This window comes from Equus quagga, chromosome 13 (genome assembly GCF_021613505.1).
Source record: "Equus quagga isolate Etosha38 chromosome 13, UCLA_HA_Equagga_1.0, whole genome shotgun sequence".
In the NCBI taxonomy this organism is placed as follows: Eukaryota; Metazoa; Chordata; class Mammalia; order Perissodactyla; family Equidae; genus Equus; species Equus quagga.
Genome location: NC_060279.1, coordinates 95,482,728 through 95,499,517, shown reverse-complemented (window position 1 = coordinate 95,499,517; position 16,790 = coordinate 95,482,728).

The following is a 16,790-nucleotide window of genomic DNA, read 5'->3' as shown; positions in this document are numbered from 1 at the left end:
AAGTAGATTCTGAGGAGCAGCCTAGTGGTGGGAGGGAAGGAAAGGTTGTGGGGTGTTGGGGTGCTGGGTCGAGGGGGTAGATAGCAGGATGTCCTTGGAGCATGCTGAGCCCAAGGGAGTGAGGAAAGGGCTTAGGGTGGGGACCCAGGACCCTACATAACTGGGGCAGGCACGGCAGGAGGGGTACCTCTCCAGAGGTCAGCTATGTGCATAATTTTATTTCTTCATATATCAAAGCACCTCTACAGTACAATGAGCTATTTAAATTGTCCAAAAGAAGTGCCTGTTCATTACATTGTTTTCCCAAAAGGTTTAGTGTCATATTAAACCAAATGGGATTCAAAAACTGTGCATTCAAAGGCAGATGCATAGATCATTCCTGTTTCAAGACCTTTAACCAGCAGGAGCTTGGAGGGCAGGGCTCTTCCAGCTGACTGAGAAGGTACTGACAATATTTTAAGAAGGAAGGATCTGGGCCTCCAGTGTCCCAATGACCAAAAAGATGACATCAGGAAGCTTTTGGAAGGTTTCCCTGTATGTTTTCATTCCCTCATTTTATCCTCCAGGCTGCCATGTCTACCCTGGTCCTGATTCCTACACCTCTCCTCAGGTCATATACTGCCCCTCAGACCACCCACCATGAGACTCAGCCTCCCTGGAGAGTGTCCTACTGAGGCAGGAGGTTCTCAAAGCCAATCAGGACTCCGAACTCCACAGTTTTAGCCTTTGGGCCTCCCCTCCCCTATTCTCTGAACCAGATCCAAGCTCAAGCCCCTGGCAGGCCTCCCCAGTCCCCAGGGAGATCTCCTCCCACCTCAATCCAGGGCTCTGTGCCATTGTTACTCCCCCCTTGAGGGTCCAGGACAGAGACTCTGGGCTGAACCCCAGACAGACCTCACCTCAGAAACAGGCCATAGGCTGCATTCCATTATTTTAATTTTTTTTATTTTCCTTTTTATTGAGGTAGCATTGGTTTATAACATTATATAAATTTCAGGTGTACATCATTATATTCTGGTTTCCGTGTAGATTACATCATGTTTACCACCCAAACACTAATTACAATCTACCACCACACGCATGTGACTAATCATCCCTTTTGCCCTCCCCCCTCCCCACTTCCCCTCTGGTAACCACCAATCCAATCTCTGTCCATGTATTTGTTTGTTGTTGTTTTTATCTTCTATTTATGAGTGACATTATACACTATTTGACTTTCTTCCTCTGACTTATTTCACTTAGCATAATACCCTTCAGGTCCATCCATGTTATCACAAATGGCAACAGTTCATCATTTCTTATGGCTGAGTAGTAGTTCATTGTGTATATTTACCACATCTTCTTTATCCATTCATCCCTTAATGGGCACATAGGTTGCTTTCAAGTCTTGGCTATTGTGAATAATGCTGCAGTGAACATAGGGGAGCCTATATCTTTCTGCATTCATGTTTTCATGTTCTTTAGATAAATACCCAGCAGTGGAGTACCAGGATTGTACGGTAGTTCTATACTGTTTTCCATAGTGGCTGCCCCAGTTTGCACTCCCATCGGCAGTGTATAAGAGTTCCCTTTTCTCCACATCCTCTCCAACACTGCATTCTATTTAAGAATATTTTATTTTACTCGGTTTCAAATCGGTCTTATTAGGCAGGCAAGCAGATTTGATAAAATGATGAAGCAAATCACTGGTTTAAAAAAAAAACCTCAACAAAAAAGTGCCTCCTTGCAAAAATATTTCCAATAACAGATGTTTTCCATTTGTGATGATATCAATTAATAATTTTTGCTTCTTTGAGGAAAGCAAAACAGTACATTCACCAGTTATACTCATTTTCCATATGTGTTTATAATTTTTTCCTTAAACTTTATTTGCACAGTTTGGTTCATGGAGCTTCTTAAACTTAAAGAAATATGTGATAATTTTTATGGGGTTAACCACAAACAGGTTTTCTATAGCAGACACAATCTTTCTCATTCCACACATAAGAATATTTTCAGTTGCAGACATGCATATCTATTTTATGAATATTGGTAACTCCTTTAGATATGTTATTAATTCCACTGGTAAAAATAGTATCATCTTATCTATTAGAAATGTCACCATGATATGCACTAGAAATTCCATGGGTATGCCTTTCATAGACAAAATTATCACATCCTTGGAAAACATAATGAATACCTCCTTCAGTCTCAACTATGACTTCAGACCTGGTGCCTGGGTCTTAATTTATAAAGGTGACAGAGTGGCAAGACAGAGAGGCCAATGACATTTAAAAAGAAGTTTAAACTTATTCACCATTCCCCTAGACAGGATAGGTGCTGCATACCATGCAGGGACCCAGGAGAAGCACCAAGTTGGGTGAAGTTTGCAAAAGATCATTGAGAGGGGAGGGCCTAAGCCAGAGTCCTGGTTTCCAGTAAAGGGTCCACAGCAGGGCAGAGCAAACAGTTTAATATTGTCTAACGGAATCATCCTGGAGGCTTGGAGCTATAGGGGTGGTCTCTAGTTGCCTGGGACCCGGCCCTGGGACAGCGAAGGGCAGGGGAAATACTGATTTGGCATATGAGAGTTAGATAAGGAGGTAGTTTTATCTCAGTAAAGCTGGAAAAGTAATAGAATTTGATTTTTTAATTATAAAAAGGTAGATGTTAATTTTAGACAATTGAGACAAAAGTATTATAAAGATAAAAAAAGATGAGGAGGTAGTGGTCTAGCATTTGAGAGGCCTGCCCCCAAATAATAAATAAATACTACTTTTTAATTTTAAATCAACAGGCCCAAATCATTACACTTAATATATATATTTTATATATATAATTATTATATATATTATATATAATATATATATATAATACCTGTGTGACAGACAAATGGCAAATAATAGGATCTATTGGAGTATATGAGGAAGCCATTTGGTGTAAACCTAATTTGGTCTGACCTTGTTTTTCCAAAAGGGCCTGATGTGGCCATTGAGTATGTATTGTATGTCTACTTTAAGCATTTGCCAAGACCCGAAAACAAGAACAAACAGCCTTAAGATAAAGATGGAACTTCTCTCAACATTGACATTTCCATAAGGACCAACAAAGTGAAGGAAGCATTTAAAGTCATGGAAAAGGTTTATATATTTTGTCTTGTTAGAATTACAGTGCCAAAAACTGACTATATATTTTCACAATGAAATAGCTTTGAAGAGAAATTAATTGAGCAGAAAAAGAATTTGTTTTTATCAAAAACACGTCTGAAAACACTCGGGCACACAAGAATCCTTGAATACACCATTTATTAGGACTTATTCATGGGATCATACCTGGAGCCAGACCAAATATCAGGGGTTTCTCATTTAGGAAGAGAGAGTGAGTGGATGGGGTTGAAGGGAGAAACTTGCAGTCTCCACCATGTGACAACCATCCCTTACAGAATCAAGTGCCCTGAAGCCCCAACCCCAACAACATCCTAAAGTGTCTCCAAATGGCTCTGGGCACTGGGGATGATGGACACTCTCTGAGAGCAAAGGTACGGGGACTTGGGTTGATTTAAATCCAGGGACAGAAGAGCTAGAACCCAGAAGGTCCCAGAGCTTGGGATCTGTGCTCACAAGGTTTCCCAATGGTTCAGAGGTGTGGCTGTTCCCTCTGAATATGTAGATTCTGGGGAGAAAGGGCCTCCTGTGATGAGACTGGGGTCCCCTCTCATGCACTCTGGTGTCCCCTTTCACAGTCACAGCTCCCTAATCTCACTCTCCAGTCCCTACCCACCCTATACACTTCCGGGTTCCATGCAGAGGGCCTCTCCTGGTCTCAGTCTGCTCCTTCCCACCCTGGCATATCAGTCTCTCTGGGCAGTCAGCAGTCCCCTCTGCTTGCTGAGCTCCTGACTGACTGGCTGTGATAGGGACAGGATAGGAGTGGGGGCTGCCTGTGGTCCTCAGGGTCCCTAAGGGTCTCTGCCGAAGAGCTCAGAGATCTTCCTAAGAAGGGAGGGCCCAGGGAGGAGTTACAAGGCTGACTGCACTTTGTGCTTGATAGAACTTTAGGTTTCTTCTCTAAGACAAACAGGCCCAAACTTTGTGGACTTATTTTCATCAGCTCCCACCCAGGTTCCTGCCCCATCTGCCTAACCACAAATGAACATTTCCTGTTTCGAGTCCCTGTCATCGCAATGGTTGATGCAGCTTGTTAAGTTTCAAGAAACCCCCTAGCCATTTTTTCTTTTAGCCATGCCCCTCCTCTTTCCAGTCACTTAACACATGGTCTCTGCATACAAAACCTTTGCTCACCTACCCAGTCCCTGAGACGTTGCTGCCTCAGGCTTTGTGTGTCTCCCCTATTGCAGTCTACACTGTGTGACAACCATCCCCTATGGAATCAAGTCCCTATTTATAAAGTCTTTCCTGACTTATGCTTGGACTTGCTCAGACTTGTTTTTTTTTGTTTGTTTTGACAGACTTCACCTCTCTGGGTCACTACTACATCCTCAGTGCCAGAAATAATGCTTTCTACATAGCAGATGTTCAATAAATATTCGATGCATAAATGAACGGGTAGAACACAAGCTGGTGCATATACATAGAATTAGACTTTTCCTTTCTTCCTCCTGCCCGCTTTAGAAGAAGATATGATACTGTATATATTATTTTACAATTTGATTTTTTTCCACTATAGAATTTGCCTTGGGCTCTCTTCTGCATCAATTTGTGGAGACCTACCTCATTTGGTGTCAGCTGATCTACAGCCTCTAGTTTTTGTGAGGACAGGATGAGTCCAGGGACCGAGCTGCTGCCTGTGGCCCTTCCAGTGCTGTGCGTCTGGAATGGAAGCCCTCTGATGAGCATACGTTCTCTCCCTCACCCACCTTTTTTTTAATTCCCCTTGCATCTCTGCCTTCCTAGCTCCCTGGCCATCCCTCAAACAAGAGAGAACATGTGATCAATTACAAGTGAATGGAATTCTTTACTCTCCTGAAAAGCCATCTAGTTTATCAAGAGGTGATCCAGCTCTCTTCCTTTTTAGGGGGAAGAGGACAGGAAATGAAGAGTTTTCAGTGCTGGTACATTAATTTAGTCACGACATTTGATCCTCCTAATTGTGTTAAGATATTTCCTACTATCCTCATATTAGAGACATGAAAATGGGCTCTGGGCAAAAGAGATGTTGCGTATTGTGGGGGAAATAGCAAATGAGAGAGGCAGCTCTGAGTCCTGCACAATCTCCAAAAACCATGTCAAGAGTTGTATCCAGGGACCCAAGCCCAATCCTCTACCTCCAGGGCACTGGGTCTGTCCTGCTAGAGGAAGAACTATGCAGGAAATGTGCCCTTTTTTTACAAGTCCTTTTTCCCATGTTACTCTTTGACCTTTACAGCTATTACATGCTCGGTGTTAAGCTAGGTACTGTGGAAGGCAAAAGCAAAACCAAATACAATTTTAAGTCATGAGCCACACGCAAAATTTAAAACTTCTCTAAAGCAGTCACCACAAATAAAATTAAAAGGTGAAAGTCAAGCCACGTAAACATGTTTTATAACTACCTATCATACTACCCTTAAAATATAAAAAGCCCTTCCATATTTATAAGGAAAAATAAATGCCACCTGTAGAAAAATTAACAAAAGACATAAGGCACTTCATAAATGAAGAACAAATACCTAATGATCATATGCAAAGATTCTTATCCTCAATAATAGACAATTAATTACAATTTAAACTATGTACCTTAAACTACATGTATATTTTTAGTATCTATTACTTATAATATATAAAAATTAATTCTTTTTTTTTTAACCCATCAGATTGCCAAAAATTGGAGTGCTTAAGATCATTGTAGGCTCTGAAGCCAGTCTGCCAGGATTCAAATCCCTTCTTGGCCACTAAATAACTGGGTGAAAATGACAATCATTTACCTTCTCTGTGCAGTTTACTTATCTGCAAAATGGGGGTGACGGTATTGCTAACCTTATAGGATTATTCTGATGATTACAGTTCATAAGTGGAAAATCGTTAGCGATCACTGAAATGGTTGATAGTTTCTAGGATTAAACATGAAAAGAGAATCCTTTCTAATGTTCTTGAGGAAAGTATGTCATAAACTTTTGCAGGAGAAATATGCTAATACATTATCCAAATTTAAAATGTGTTCATTCTTTGGAAAATTCCCATTTTACAAAGTTAATCTATAGAAATGGTAAGACAAATGTGTAAAGATCTATGTCAAAGCATGTTCCTAATGGTATTTTTTAGAAAAAGAATGTGGAAACAATTTATGTCCGTCATTTGTTTTTTCTAGTATGTTTTATCCATTTAGTGTAATACTCTACAGCCATCAAATGGGTATCTTTAAGATGAGGGAGAATTAAGACTTTTTGATGTGGAGAGATGTCATGTATAATAATACATAGATTTTTTCCTTTTAATTATGAAACATTTCATAATACATAAAATATAACATTCCTCTGTTTGCTCATCTCCAAGACTTAACAGATGTGAACATTTTAGAAATTTGCTTCACATCTCTCTTTTTAAGAAAAGAGGCAAAATGTTACATAAAATTGAACACCCCCACCCCCTTCCTTTTTCCCAAGAAGCAATCACCATCCTGCAGGGAAGGGTCTTACCCCATGCATGTCTGGATACTTTTTACATATTTTTGTATTCATCAATAATACATAGTTTAATATTTTTAAATATACGTAAATGGGCCATAAGCTAAGTATTTTTATAACAAGCTATAAAAAAAACCTCCACTCTTTAGCACATGTATCCTGGTGGTTGTATGTAAATCTCCGTCATTTTAAGTGCTGGGTAGGATTCCACTGTAGCAATAAACCACAGTTCATTCCCCTACTGAAAGGCAGTAAGTTGAAACCACATTTTGCTATAACAGCAAGACTTGCATACCCTTGAACATGTCTTCTTACACACAGGTCAGAGTTTATCCAGGGGATATATTAATATCCGAAAGTGGAGTAGCTGGCGCTAGGGCAAGGGCATCTTAAATGATGATAGATGTTGCCAGAATGCTCCTTGGAGTGGTTACACTAATTCACACGTTCACCATGAAAATGTCAGAATTTGTTTTCCAGATTCTCACCACACTTGGTTATTTAATAAGTGAAACAAAAACCAGGGAAATTGATTAGAGAGTTTGAAAGAAATTAGCCCATCTTTATGGGTAGGGCAAGTAAGGACTCCACAGAACAAGCATTCAGAATATTTCAGCTCTCTGATAGGCATCTTAATGTTTGATGTCCAAATGAATCTCTTGATTTTTTTAAACTCCCAATTTGCTTTTCCCTAGTGTTCTCCATATGATAGATGGTAACACTATCTCCCCACATCAGCCAAGCCAAAAGCTTGATAAAGAGCATATAGGGCCTTGCAGTCTTTTTTTTTTTTTTAAGATTTTATTTTTCCTTCATTCCCCCAAAGTCCCCTGGTACATAGTTGTATATATTTTTAGTTGTGGGTCCTTCTAGTTGTGGCATGTGGGATGCTGCCTCAGCATGGCTTGGTGAGCAGTGCTAGGTCCACGCCCTGGATCCAAACCTGCAAAACCTTGGGCTGCCAAATCAAGCAGGCAAATTTAACCACTCGGCCATGGGGCCGGCCCCAGGCCTTGCATTCTTGACACACCTGACAAGTGGGTGCAGGGAGACTGGGGGCCCTTGATGGATGCCTTTCCAGCACCCTGGGACCTGCAGAACTTTGCCCTAGGAGTTCTGATAGCTTGAATATCAGGCAACCAATCAGTGGGTATAGATTCAATGATAGCAGAGGGTGCAAGAAACTGTTGGAGTAACAATTATTTTGTTGAAAAATGAGAGTTCCAAGTGAAGAAGTACAGTGAATTTAACTCATATTCACCAGAGGTGAGAGAAATAGAACAATTGCTCTATTTACGGTGTTAAATGTGAGTTAGTTGACAGGAAAATCCAAACTTTTAAAGTTTGCTTCAGTATAGACAAATGAGAACCATAGTCAGAAGTAAGGCAGCTGCTTGTCCATTACCAAATGACTCTTTTGTCCAGATGATACTTCTTGACTCTTTTTTCATCATATGCTGAAAAGCACGTCATTGCACAAGGCCATGATGTCACTAGAAACCTACACAAAACTGTGTCTCTCTGGAAGAACTTCTTAAACTCACGATCTCGGATATTGACAAAGTTAGGTGGGTGCCCCATAGATCTGATGTATTCAAAATCTGAACCCCAGAAATTTTTCTGGTATGCTAGTCACAGAAAAAGCTTACTGATGTTCCTTAGGCAATGGCATCGTTCCTGTAATTTTTTTCCTTTACATCATCATAGGAGCTCCACAGTGAGGCTGAGGGTTCCTTAGAACATGGCTGGTCCCGGGGCTCCACAGAGGAGCCGCCGTCGACTCCGAGAGTTGAAAGTGTGTGTGCCGGGAGGTGCACAGTCACAGGCTTTCAAGAAACACCCTGTGCATATTTCTGCGGTTTGTGTTACTGTTCATGGTTGTGTGGGGAGAAGCAGCATCTGAGGGAAGAAAGGAAGCCAAGTCTTTTGAGTAAAGAGGTGTTTGCTTCTGCCAGTACCCTGGTGATGGTGGGCTTTTATTTGGTTTTGTCTTTTAATATATTCAAGCTGCATGAGGAAAAGAAACAAAAGGTACTCAGGACAAAATGTAGTTTGAATCACTCTTATTCTACTTGGGCCAGTAAAGTGCAGATGTGCAATTAATCACAATTTTTTTTTTTAAAGATTTTATTTTTTCCTTTTTCTCCCCAAAGCCCCCCAGTACATAGTTGTATATTCTTTGTTGTGGGTCCTTCTAGTTGTGGCATGTGGGACGCTGCCTCAGCGTGGCTTGATGAGCAGTGCCATGTCCGCGCCCAGGATTCGAACCAACGAAACACTGGGCCACTTGCAGCAGAGCGCACGAACTTAACCACTCGGCCACGGGGCCAGCCCCCAATTAATCACAATTTAACACAGAAAACAAGGGAAATGGGAGGATGCAACTGATTGGTAATGTTCCAGTCAGTGACTCTGCGACTCTAGCTGTAACGTGCAGGACAGTGCTGGCTACCAGCAGGGCAGCCGGGAAAATACATGACAGGCTACAGCCCAGAAAGGCACTGGTTGAGGTCAGATCTCAGGCCTGTGTGCTCTGTCAGCTGTTCCATTGCCCACTGAAGTTCCTCTCTGTCTTATAATTCTGAAGACATCAAGGCCAAGGTCAACATTGTAAGAATCATGTCACTCTGGATGGACTGCACTCACCGCTCCTCTCTGGCCTCTCATATAAGCTGGGACCATTCTTAACCAGTCAAACCATTCACTCTCAGCTATCTGAACTGCACATAATTTAAAAGTTTAATTCTGGTCTCCACACAGGCTTACACTGCATACGTCTCATTCTGTTAAATTCTTTTCCATAGTTACCCCTCCATTTCTCATATTTCTCTACTGTTCTCCTCTCCACTACTACCAGGTATCCACACCACCATTTTCTACTCGGATCCGGCAATGTCTACCCAGTCTTCTAGTGCATTAAGTTGCCATTGCTGCTTGTAACAAATCACCACAAACTTCGTGGCTTAAATCAATGCAAATTTATTATCTTACACTTCTGTAGATCAGAAGCCTAACATAGACATATCCATAGGGGTAATCCAAGACAATCTCCCTATTTAAAGGCCAGACGATTAGCAACCTTAATTCTATCTGCAACCTTAATACCCCATTGTCATGTCAAGTAACATATTCACAGATTCTGGGGACTAGGATTGGACATTTTGGAGGTCACTCCTCTGCCCATCATCCCAGCTCCCATTCTGCCCTCTTTCTGGTGCATTCTCCATCCAGTAAGCAGAGTGATGTCATTATAATAACATCACATCATTAGATCATACGACTCCTAAAAAACAAATCAATCAAACAACAAACAAACTAACCCTTCAGTGACTTCCTACCACACTCAGATTAAAGCACAGACTCTTTCATGTGGCCCCCAAGGCCCTGCACCAAATGCCCCCCACCAGGCTCCATGTACATTGGCCACTCTCAGTTTTGAGGGGATGTGGGTGTGGCTGTGAGCAGGGAGGGTGGGTCTCCAGGTCTTTTCATTCCTTGGACCAGATCCCCATTTCTATTAATTTTGTTGTAAGGTCATGAAGACTAAAATCTCCTGAGCATTTTCTCTAGGAAGACTCCCTTTGGAGTAGCTATTTATATCTGCCTGCCCTGCTATGATCATCTGCAGTACCTGTTCCAACAGCTTTAGGACTGGGTCCTAACTGGAGTCTAAAACACAGGTAAGCTGCTGATCCCTTTGCCCCAAACAGTGATATAGACTGTGATACATGCTTGTCTGAAGTCCCCAGTGTGGGAGAATGGGGAATAGTAATTTAACTATGATTCTTTTCTGCTATTTTTTGAGGGAGTTCAGAGTAACAGGTAATATTTTTATCTCCTAATATTCCAGGTACTTCTACATAATTGATTACATGATTGCTTGAGTATTTTGGTTTAGTTTTATAGATTAGGATAAGGAGATCCAATTTGCAACTCTCCTATAACCTATAACCAATATGGCAATAATTTGTCCTACTGGTGGAATATCTCAAATTATACTCTTTAGGGAAATGTTTCTTATATTCTCAGTGTTTTTGAGAATTACCTGGGGTGCTTTTTGATGTGGATTAAGGCTGCCCCAGCTAGAGAAGCCCAAGGTGACCTGGCCTACATGCCAAACTATATGACCTGGTGGATTTTTTTATGGTATGAATTAGGGCTGCCCCAGGGAGAGAAGCCCAGAGCATCCTCACCTACATGCCGATCTATATGGCCAGATTCGTATCTAAACATTATATGACCGCACAATAACCAGACCCCATCTGCACTGAAATCATTTAATGACTTTTTACATCATCTTTTCTTTTTCCAGTAAAAATAAGTCACGTACCCATGCCTTATAAAATTAGCCCTAACCCTCAACTCAGGGCAGCAGCAGGAGCTCTGACTGCCCATGGGTCCTGTTCACATGCAGCAGCAGGAGCTCTGACTGCCCATGGGTCCTGTCCCCATGCTATTCCACACTATTCTCTAAATAAAGAGAGCACTACTGCCAGATCTTGAGAGTCCAAGAAATCTTTCTTTCGACTCCTCGGCTCACCGACCCCGCATCACTTTTTGAGAATGGAGATCCCTGGGCTCTGTGTTCTTATGGCCAAGCCTGAGATAAATGGGGCTAGGGTGGAGATATGCTCTCTTACTAGTAGAAGGAGCTGGAAGGAGCAAGAAAAGAGCATGGATGTGTCATTATAATGTGAGGAAGACAGGAAGATGAAGAAGAGTGATCCAATCTATGACATGAGCCCATGTTTATTAGATGTAGAAGTTCTAACCATGAATCCTTGCATTTAAAATAAATACTTGTTAAATAACTCTCAAATTCCCTCACCTTGAGATTTTACATGTATGCAGGGGCCCACCACACACACACACACACACGCACACGCACACACACACACACACGCACACTCAGGGAACCTACAGGATCCTGGACTGCACCAGGCAGGCATCAAAAACAGAGTAAAGAGAGTGAGGACCCATGCGATGTCCCTGGGACAGTCAGCTCAGAGTCTGCTGTGAGGGTTAAAAGGAGGCTGAGGGTGGGATATGTCTCAGAGGAGTGGGGTGATGCAGGGAGCAGGGAGGGCACCAGGAGGAAGGTGCACTATTCCCAACAGAGAACACATTTCTCTGCAGCAACTGCACATACAGAGGGTGCCCAGGCCAGGCTGACAATGCCTCGGCCCAACACCAACCCTGCTCCAGGATGCAGAATTTGCAGTCTGTGCTCCAAATGGTTGGGATTGAGGTTGACAGTGACATTAAGGGAAACCTAAAATTCCAAACTCAGAAGCCTGTCCTACAAAATAAAGAAAGTCCCCAGGGCACACACTGCCCACATCTAAATTAGTAGGAAGTTCAGTCATTTCCTGGGTTCCTCCCCTACAGGTCCACTTGCAGTCACACAGGGTGGCTCACAAATATCTATGCATCTCTCATCTTTTCAGCTGCTGCCACATCCTGGCAGATGATTGAAAATCAGGATGATAGAGCCTGAGAGCCTGGTCCAGCTCATCAGGAAGGTAGGACTTCGCCTCCAGACTTATGGAGACAGGAGGCACTGACCATCTGAAGACCTGGGGGTATTGGGAAAGTGGGCAGTCACATAGAGCTGCACAAGTGTGATATGGACAGAGTTGAGGAAGGACTGGGTCAGAGAATGGAAGTGAGGGACCTCAGCCAGAAGCACTGAACTAGAAAGTTCTTGAATGTTTGCAGGTAAAATGCTGGATTCTCCAGAGGAAATAACTCAGCTGCAGCAGCTCAAGGGTTTGCATGCTCCTGTCTGCCCACCATCTACCACTCTGACCTCCAGGAGTAATGACCCATCTCTATCTGTGGAAGGCCCAATCTGGAATAATCCACAGCAGCCCAGGCAAGGCCCATGTCCACAGAGCCTAAGTGACAGGGCCTTCAGGGCCACAGGCTCATGGACATTTGCCTCAGTGTCCACACCTGGGCAGGGGCATCTGGGCCCTGAGTGTCCATCTTTTACTGTCCTCTGTGCTAGCCCCCTCTCCAAAATGACTTAGGCTCTGGTATCAGTTCCAGATCACTAGTCCAGGCTGATACCTCCTCCAAGGGGAGGTTCCTCTCTGGGGCCCCTGATGTCTCCCAGGAGCTTCACCCAGAGTAAATCTAAAGAGCGTTTGAGGCCTGGGGTTGTAGCAGTAAGAACAGTTGCATTGGTCTCAGGTGATGGAAAAGGTCCACAAGGCCTCAAGGCGGAGGAGGAGTGCCCTCCAATGGATGGTTCCCACTGGAAGAAGAGCAAAATGGGGCCAGGAGAGCTGAGAGATTAGGGCTGACCTTGGAGAAATGGTGCATTCAGGTTCAGAAGGAGGCATATTTAGGGGTAATTAACTTATAGCTGCCTGTAGCTCACCAGCTAGAAGACTGTGGTTTTTCAAAGGGTGTAACCACAAATCAGAACGACACCACTGGGTTATACTGCAAAGTCAGATGAGGGAAATACTATAGACATTGAGATGAAAAAAGACATGACAAATCTATATGCAACGTCATTAGACAGTCTACTCTGATGTTCTTATCATCTTAAGAGGCACCTTAGCAATCAATGCAAAGTAATTCTATCATTAGGAAAAAATATCTTATTACGAAGAAAATTGTATCATAGGAGTTTCTCTTTATTTTCAGGATCATATACCTTGCATCATTCCTTAAGCATGAATCTACACCCGAAAAATGGACTTCGTCAGAGACTGGCAAGTGTCAGGGTCTCATTCCTAGCACCTGTGGGCTGACAGTGCCCTGCTCTCCCAACCCAGGACCCCTCTTTGAATCACAGGAGCCTTTGATGCTCCCCCATTAGAGGCAGGAGGCCTTTTCAGTGTCCTCACCCCTCCAGTCTCACACTCGGGGCAGAGTCTATTGTCCATCTTGGATTTGATACTTAAATTATTTATCTCTAGTTCTGTTCTTCATCCATCCCAACATTGTAACAGGTCCAACAGGTGCCTCCTGCTTGTGATTTTGAGGGAAAAGTTCTCAAAAACACTTGCCCATACCCACTTAGAACAGACCTCCATTTGAGTGCCATCATCACTACCCAGAAGGATTTGGACACTATTTTTTGGTATCAGATGCTTTCCAACTCTTAGGGGGAAATGTGACTCTCTCCACAGGGATAACCAGCAGAAATGGACAAGGAGAAATCGCATTAGTGTTCACAGAAGACCTATAGAAATTCATGGAAGTTTAAAATTATAGGAGAGTCCACGTACAATCCACATTCCTGTGCTGAAAAAATGGATTCTTGTGGCTTTCACCATTTCCTTAAAAGCTAAACTATAAAAGTTACATTAACAATGTGCTAGAGAATAAAACGTACATCACAGTTGCTGATAAAACTAAAATAGTTATTTCTTTTTCCATAGAAGGGAATTCCAGTGCATTATGTTCATGTTCACAATGATGTAAGAGTGCCCTTCTGTCAATAGCCTACCTACAATTACTGACCTGGCAAAAAATGACTTCCCCTTTCCCTTTAAATCTGAAATAAAAAAGTAGAGGTGGTTCCTGGGACCTCTCCCAGATCCTACCACCTGTGACCAGCAGCAGGAGAGTCCAGACTCAAGGTCCTCTGATCTTTAAGACAGCAAGGGTGGCCCGGGCTGTCCCTGTGCTCTGATGTCCCCAAGTCCCTAGAGTGCTGATGGGTGGGTGTGGGACCCAAGGCCAGAGAGTTCCAATCTTTCTTCACGGCTCCATCTCAAATATCACCATAGCCCTATGCTCTTTGCCTCTGGCATCCACAGACATTGGGAAGTTCTGGAAGCTGAATTCCTACTGGAAAGCAATGACCCCCTCCTGAGATCTCAGGGCAGCTCCTGTGCATGCCTGGACCCTGTGACCACCCGTCAAGATATCACAGCACTGACCTGCCAGTCTGTGCAGTTGGCATTCCCAAGGCTTGAAGGCACTTGCCCAGGCACCACTCTGATCCCATCACCTGGCCCTCCTCTCTGATGCAGGGAGTGTCACATGAGGAGGAGGGTTTGGTGGGCTCAGCACCTAGTATATCCAGACCGCTGTTCCAGGGAGCTGATGCTAAGTCCAAGGCAGTGCCAAGATGGGAGACTGAGGTTTGACAAGGAACCTGCAGTGAGACCAAGAGGTGGAAACAATGCCTGGGCCACCATGATTAATCCCTGATGAGAGATGAGAACATAGGGTCCCTTCCTTGTGCCCAGGCAGGGACTCTGAACAGAAGCCTCCACTCCAGCCACAATGTCTGTGAGGATGAGAAACAAGCCAAGTCAGATATCTAGCCATCCCTGTCTGCACCTAGTAAGAGATGCTTAATAAACACTGTTAAATGGATGAGGGGAACCGCACAACAGAAGCCTGTCACCCCCATGTGACACCTGGGGGTCAGAGCACATTCCCTATAGACACAAGGACACTGATATCGCATGGGAGGAAGCCAACAAGTGCCCACGGCTATCCCAGAGATGGAACTGTACTCCTTGTAGAGTCAGGAGGGAGGACAGGGACCTCCTAACAGTCAGGGGTCAGATATCCATTCATCCCAGAAAATCACACTCCCTCCCCATCTCAACCTTGTGAGTGACTTCTCTCCCCAGAGGGCCTGGGCCAGGAGCCTGTGTGCCTCCTCTTCTCACAGAGACCTGACCTGACACAAACTCTGGATACTCCACCCCAGGTAAAGTTACCACCAGAAAAATCAAAGCCCTACCCCGATCACAAAGGAAGTCATGGCTGACTCCCCATCCCCAGGGTTCCTGGTCTGTGGAGACACCTGGCTGTCAACACACGAAGACATCTCACTAGCCCAAAGTGTCAGGTGGAACAAGGGGAATTCCCCATCTAGTTGGGACAGGAAAACCAGGATGTGTTTGCTTCCATCTCAGAGGGGCTGAGGGTCCACAGGGGCCTCCCCTCCTGTAACAGAGGAACCTATGGAATCCCCTGGCTGACTCTCCATGTGGAACTGCTCCAGATCCTGGGCCCTGTGGGGAGACTTGGAGCAGATGACAGACAGGAGCACAGATGACTCAGATAGAATGCCCCACTGCTGAGATCTCAGCCCCCTAGGCCTTGAGACCCTTCACGCTGTCTTGAGCCCTCAGTAGACCACTCACTGGGCATTTTCTTTGGAACCTCAGGGGCAGAGAGCTCCTCCTGAGGGAGCACATCCACCAGGCAGCACAGAACACTGGATTAGGTATCCACTGGACAATTCCTGTCCTCTCCCTGGACTCGACCTGCACTGGGATGGAGTTGGGCAGCCTGGGGACCCTCAGTGACAGAACCTGGGCTGAAGGGTCCCTCAGCCTGGAGATCAGAGCCCACCTCTGTCAGGGCTCAAGGCCAGCTCACACCTCCTAGAGCCTGATCAGCAGCCCTGGTGCAGATCCTAACATTGGCTGCAGGTCTTTTCATGCCCTCCAGGGGACAATATCAGATCACACAGGAAATTAGCAGGAAATTAACACAGGAATGTGGCTTTGGCTAAGGAAGTGGAGAAGGAGGCTGATTTCCATCCTTAGGTCCAACAGATCCTTCTGGGTTCCTCCTATGTACCTGCTCTATCCTGCCTGCCCCTTCTAAGGATGTCAGAGCACTCTGCTGTGTCAGAGGGTCCAGTGCAGCTCCCCATTCCCTGCCTGGTGCCATCCATGAGGAAGGTGGGGTGACCACAGGGAAGGTAGCCAGGCAAAGGACAGAGGCCCCCAGGATGGTCAGGGAGCACATGGACAGGCTCTGAGCCAGAGCTCAGCCAACACACATGGAGAGGGAGGGCCTCCGTGAAACCTTCCCCAGAGGACCAGGGAACTCACAGCCACCTGACATCCCACCACAACCATCACATTACCCAGGACATGCAGGAAACCTTCCCTGTCACACCCGGGAACTGAAGCTTCTGAGACACTGGTACTGGGTCTCTGTCTCTGAAAGCAGAGGCCAGAATGGTGACACCCAGAGACAGAGGGCTGGTCCCCTCACCAATCATCACTCAGCTTGCCCCTTTCTCACCCCCGGAGTCATCTCTGTGACCTTGTGGCTGGGAGTAAATCCAAACTTCCCAGAGCATTGGAGAACACTGAGAAGACCCTGGTGGCCAGCTGGGTTTCTGTGTCACAAACAGAAATAATCCCCTGGCTTTGGAGACCCCTGGGTCTCTGTGTGGTGCGGACAGATCCAA